The sequence below is a fragment of the Rutidosis leptorrhynchoides genome, chromosome 4 (genome assembly GCF_046630445.1).
Source record: "Rutidosis leptorrhynchoides isolate AG116_Rl617_1_P2 chromosome 4, CSIRO_AGI_Rlap_v1, whole genome shotgun sequence".
NCBI classification, from domain to species: Eukaryota; Viridiplantae; Streptophyta; class Magnoliopsida; order Asterales; family Asteraceae; genus Rutidosis; species Rutidosis leptorrhynchoides.
The window spans coordinates 225,174,682-225,181,431 of NC_092336.1; positions in this window are offsets into that span (position 1 = coordinate 225,174,682).

Here is a 6,750-nt window from a genome sequence, read left to right on the forward strand (position 1 = left end):
ACGAATTTTCGTATGCTTCATGTCTTAATTCTTCTAATTCATTTAGTTGACTTAATCGTAGACGTCCAGCTTCATGTAAATCAAGATTACATGTCTTCAAAGCCCAAAATGCTTTGTGTTCAATTTCTACTGGAAGATGACATGCTTTTCCGTAAACGAGTTTAAAAGGTGTAGTTCCAATTGGAGTTTTGTAGGCTGTTCTAAAAGTCCAGACTGCATCCTCCAATTTAATGGACCATTCCTTCAGATTTGATCCTACGGTTTTCTCTAGAATACGTTTTAAAGCTCGGTTGGTATTTTCAACTTGTCCACTAGTTTGTGGATGATAAGCAGTGGAGATTTTATGAATTACTCCATATCTTTTAAGAACTTTCTCAAGTTGATTATTACAGAAATGAGTACCCCGATCACTTATTAAAGCTTTCGGTGTTCCAAACCTTGCAAAAAGACGTTTTAAAAAGTTGACTACAACTCGTGCATCATTAGTTGGGAGAGCTTGTGCTTCCGCCCATTTAGATACATAATCAATGGCAACGAGAATGTAGAGATTATTATGAGATTTTGGAAATGGACCCATAAAGTCAATACCCCAAATGTCAAATACTTCACATACTTGAATGACATTTTGTGGCATTTCATCACGTTGACTTATTTTTCCAGCCCTTTGACAAGCATCACAGGATTTGCAAAGAAGGTGTGCGTCTTTGTAAATTGTAGGCCAATAGAATCCAACTTCATAAACTTTTCTTGCTGTTAATTGAGGCCCATAATGCCCTCCTGTTGGTCCTGTGTGACAATGGTTTAAGATTTTACTAGCTTCATTTCCAAATACACATCGGCGTATTATTCCATCGGGACAACTTTTAAACAAATGTGGATCTTTCCAGAAATAGTGCTTTATATCACTGAAGAATTTCTTTCGTTTTTGGTATGATAATCCTTTTTCAAGGTATCCACAAACTAAGTAGTTTGCATAGTCTGCAAACCATGGGATTTCATTATAATCTATCTTCAATAGATATTCATCAGGAAAGTTGTCTTGTATGGCTGATTCATTTAGATCTTCTAATTCGGGATTTTCAAGACGAGAAAGATGATCCGGGGCGAGATTTTCTGCTCCTTTTTTATCTCGGATTTCAATATCGAACTCTTGTAAGAGTAAGATCCAACGGATTAATCTTGGTTTAGCATCTTGTTTCGAAAATAGGTATCTAAGAGCAGAATGGTCGGTATAGACCACCGTTTTAGCTAGAACGAGATATGATCAAAATTTGTCAAAAGCAAAGACAATAGCAAGGAGTTCTTTTTTAGTATGTGTGTAATTTGTTTGTGCTCCTTGTAATGTCTTACTAGCATAATATATAGGTTGAAATCGTTTTTCAATCCTTTGTCCTAAAACGGCTCCCATTGCAAAATCACTTGCATCGCACATTAGTTCAAACGGTAGATTCCAAATTGGTGTTATCATGATCGGCGCATTAGTGAGTTTTTCTTTAAGAATATTAAAAGATTTGATACATTCATCTGAAAAGATGAATGGAGCATCCTTTTCTAGGAGTTTATTCATAGGAGTGGCAATTTTAGAAAAATCTTTTATGAAACGTCGGTAAAAACCGGCATGCCCTAGAAACTCCTAACTCCTCTAACATTGGTGGGATGTGAAAGTTTAGCAATTACATCTACTTTAGCTCTATCCACTTCAATTCCTTCCTTCGAAATTTTATGTCCAAGAACGATGCCTTCTTTAACCATAAAATGGCATTTCTCCTAATTAAGAACTAGATTTGATTGTTCACATCTAATAAGCATTCATTCAAGATTAGCTAGACATGTTTCAAATGTATCACCGAAGACTGAAAAGTCATCCATGAAAACTTCCATGCATTCTTCTATCATGTCATGAAAAATCGCCATCATACACCTTTGAAAGGTTGCAGGGGCATTGCAAAGTCCAAATGGGATGCGTTTGTAAGCAAAAGTACCATAAGGGCACGTGAACGTGATTTTCTCTTGGTCCTCGGGTGCTATTGGAATTTGAAAATATCTGGAAAATCCATCTAGAAAACAATAGTAACTATTTCCGGCTAATCTTTCCAACATTTGATCAATGAAAGGTAAGGGAAAGTGATCTTTTCTGGTGGCGTCATTTAATTTTCTATAATCAATACACACACGCCATCCTGTTACAGTCCTAGTAGGAATAAGCTCATTTTTCTCATTTGTAATGACAGTCATGCCACCCTTCTTAGGCACGCATTGAACTGGGCTTACCCATGGACTATCAGAAATTGGATATATTAAACCTGCATCTAGCAGTTTAATAATTTCTTTCTTAACTACATCTTGCATATTAGGATTTAGTCTTCGTTGGCGTTGCACATACGTTTTATGACCTTCTTCCATAAGGATTTTATGTGTGCAATACGAAAGACTTATTCCTTTAATATCATGAATCTTCTATGCAATGGCTGGTTTATGAGCTTTCAACACAGAAATGAGTTGTGATTTCTCATTTTCAGTAAGAGAAGACGATATTATTACAGGTAATTCAGATTCACCATGTAAATAAGCGTATTCCAAATGGTTTGGAAGTGGCTTTAACTCTAATTTCGGAGGTTCTTCTATCGATGATTTATATCTATATCTGTCTTCTTCTTTTAGCATTTGAATTTCTTCTGTTGTTGGTTCATATACATTAGCTATAAGTGTAGCTAACATTTCAGCTTCATCAATTGGTTCAGTTCCTTCTCCTAAAGAACATTATCCTGTTCCTTGTAATTCTGGAAATTCTTCTAACAATTCTGCATGTAAATCTATAGTTTGAATATAATAACATGTATCATCTGCAGATTGCGGTTGTTGCATTGCTCTATCAATTGAAAAGGTAACACTCTCATCCTCTATACTTAGGGTCAATTTCTTACCAAACACGTTTATCATTGCTTTAGCCGTGTTTAAGAATGGTCTTCCTAATATGAGAGAAACTTGAGAATCTTCTTCCATATCCAGAACAACAAAATCTACTGGAAATACTAAAGTACCAACTTTAACTAGCATATTCTCCATTATCCCTCTAGGATATTTTATTGATCTATCGGCTAGTTGTATGCTTATTCTTGTTGGTTTCAATTCTCCAAGGTCTAGTTTAGCGTATAGTGAATACGACATTAAATTTATACTAGCACCTAAGTCTGCCAATGCTTCTATTGAACTAAGACTACCCAGAAAACATGGAATTGTGAAACTTCCTGGATCAGATAGTTTTTCTGGTATCTTATTCAACAGCACTGCTGAACAATTAGCATTCATAGTAACGGCCGAGAGTTCTTCCATTTTCTTTCTATTTGAGATTAGATCTTTCAAGAATTTAGCATATCTAGGCATTCCTGAAATCACATCAATGAAAGGAAGATTTACATTTATCTGTTTAAACATATCCAAGAATTTGGATTGCTCGGCTTCAAGTTTCTCTTTCTTCATTTTACTCGGGTAAGGAAGTGGTGGTTGGTATGGTTTAACATAAGTTTTAGTCTTAACTGTGTTATCTTCAATAACCTTCTCAACTACCGGTTCGTTTTCCTTATCTTGTTCAGGTTGTGGTTCTTGTGGAGTAGGAATAGTTTCATCAGAAGTTACAGGTATTTCAGGTGGTTTAAGTGTTGTACCACTTCTTGTGGTAATAGCTTTAGCTGTTTCATTCCGGGGGTTAGCATTTGTATCACTAGGTAGACTTCCCGGTTTTCTTTCACCTATTAACCTTGCTAGGTTACTTACTTCTTGTTCCAAGTTTTGAATAGAAGCTTGTTGATTTCTAAATGCTTGAGCATTTTGTTCATTAGTTTGTTTCTGAGATGTGAAAAACTGCGTTTGAGTTTCAACTAGCTTCGTCATCATATCTTCTAAATTTGGCTTTTTATCATCGGTTTGTTGTGGTGGTTTGCTTTGAAAATTAGGTCTTTGCTGATTGTAAGTATTGTTGGATACTTGTTGATTGCTAGGACCTTGTTGGTTGTTGTATGGAATATTTCGGTTATAGTTCAGGTTTTGATTGTAAATCGGTCTTGGCGGTTGATAATTATTCTGATAATTATTTCCAGTGAAAGGACCCGTTCATATACATTATAAACGATTCACAATAGTTGATTACATTGCGAGGTATTTGACCTCTATATGATACATTTTACAAACATTGCATTCGTTTTTAAAAGACAATCTTTCTTTACATCAAAAATTGACAGGCATGCATACCATTTCATATATCCACTATCCAACTATAAATTGATTTAATAATAATCTTTGATGAACTCAATGACTCGAATGCAACGTTCTTCGAAATATGCTATGAAAGACTCCAAGTAATATCTTTAAAATGAGCAAATGCACAGCGGAAGATTTCTTTAACACCTGAGAATAAACATGCTTTAAAGTGGCAACCAAAAGGTTGGTGAGTTCATTAGTTTATCATAATCATTTATTTCCATCATTTTAATAGACCACAAGAATTTCATTTCCAGTTCTCATAAATATACGTCCCATGCATAGAGACAAAAAATAATCATTCATATGGTGAACACCTGGTAACCGACATTAACTAGATACATATAAGAATATCCCCTATCATTCCGGGATCCTCCTTCGGACATGATATAATTTTGAAGTACTAAAGCATCAGGTACTTTGGATGGGGTTTGTTAGGCCCAATAGATCTATCTTTAGGATTCGCGTCAATTAGGGTGTCTGTTCCCTAATTCTTAGATTACCAGACTTTAATAAAAAGGGGCATATTTGATTTCGATAATTCAACCATAGAATGTAGTTTCAATTACTTGTGTCTATTTCGTCAAACATTTATAAAAGCGCATGTATTCTCAGTCCCAAAAATATAAAGGGTAAAAAGGTAAATGAAACTCACCATACTGTATTTCGTAGTAAAAATACATATAACGTCATTGAACAAGTGCAAGGTTGGCCTCGGATTCACGAACGTATCAATATTGAGATTCAATATTGCAGGAAAGGTACGTAGACGCAACGGAGATGATAAACACTATATTGATCTCACGAGCATACCCATGAACCATACCCAATCACCTCCATAGCTATAACTCATAATTTCCTTAATCCAATCCCACTCGAAAAACAATTTCGAAATCACTCGGACAGCACTCTGACGTAATATTTTATGTATACTAATAATATCTTGAAATAATACGGAGTAAATATATATATGTAAATCGATTGAGAGAGTTTAGAGAAAAATATTTTCAAGTTTCTTATGAAATAATGAAACCTATTGAATTCTATTTATAATAGATTTTTGAATTATTAAAGTGAATTATTAAAGTATGAATTATTAAAGTGAATTATTAAAGTATGAATTATTAAAGTGAATTATTAAAGTATGAATTGTTATAGTGAATTATTAAAGTATGAATTATTAAAGTGAATTATTAAAGTATGAATTATTAGAGTGAATTATTAAAGTTAAAATAAAGTAAAAATAAAGTAAAGGTAAAGTTTAAGTATAGTAAAAGTATAAAACTATGTACGTATTATACGCGTATAAATATATATAATATTAATTTAAATCGTTATATATATTTAATAAAATAAAATATAAATATCGTTATCTTTATCATACTGGTTAAGTAATGAGTTGTCAAAAGTGGTTCTAGATATTTATAAAAGTTATATACGTTTTAATAATAAAGTTCTTTTTAAACTGAAAACGTTTTTGTACGTTTGAAACTAAATCAAATAAATATAATAATTTTGTTTTCCAAAACCAAATATATTTTTAAGAATCATTTTGTTTAAAGGTTAAAATAATGGAAATCGTTATATCATAAAATGTTTTAGAAAAGTAGAATCATATATATTCATAATAGGTTTCAAGTTTTTAAATTACAGTTTGTTGGTGAAGCATGGGATAAAGTTCAAAGGTTAAATAAATGTATGAAATCATCTTAATGAAAAATGTTGAGTTACATAACTTGTCGATATCCAACATCTAAGTTATTTACACTTCACGTTCTTACTTATAAATCACTTTACCATTTTCCGAATGTTGTCAAAAAGAATAGATTTCTTAAATCACAGTGGACCTCATAACATAGACCCATAATCATATCATAATGTATCTGATAAATCAATCATTTGATATTATCTTCTAATTCCATCGATAAACATATTGAAACAAATACGTTCATGTAAAGTATTATACGTTTAATACTTTATTAATATTCTCAAGTTATAATATATATATACATATATATACATATTTATTTATATATAACGGTTCGTGAATCGTCGGAATTTGGTCGAGGTTATAATGAATGTATGAACACAATTTAAAATTCTTGAGATTTAACTTAACAAACTTTGCTTATCGTGTCGGAATAATATAAAGATAAAGTTTAAATTTGGTTGGAAATTTCTGGGTTGTCACAGTACCTACCCGTTAAAGAAATTTCGTCCTGAAATTTGAGTGGAAAGGTTGTGAATGATAATAAGTATGTTTTCATGTTGCATACAGGCTGAAAATTAGAGTTTTATCATCAGCGAATAATTTGGATAAACAATCCATTTATATGAAGAGTACGAATGAAGCTAACATAGAAGAGTGAAATGAGTAAGTGTAGATTCATCTTATCATTTGACGTAGATATGATTGATTTCCAGATTTCAAGGGATTTGAAGAAAATCTTTGTAATAAGATTTGATTCTCCGGTAACAAAAGGAATTAGGATC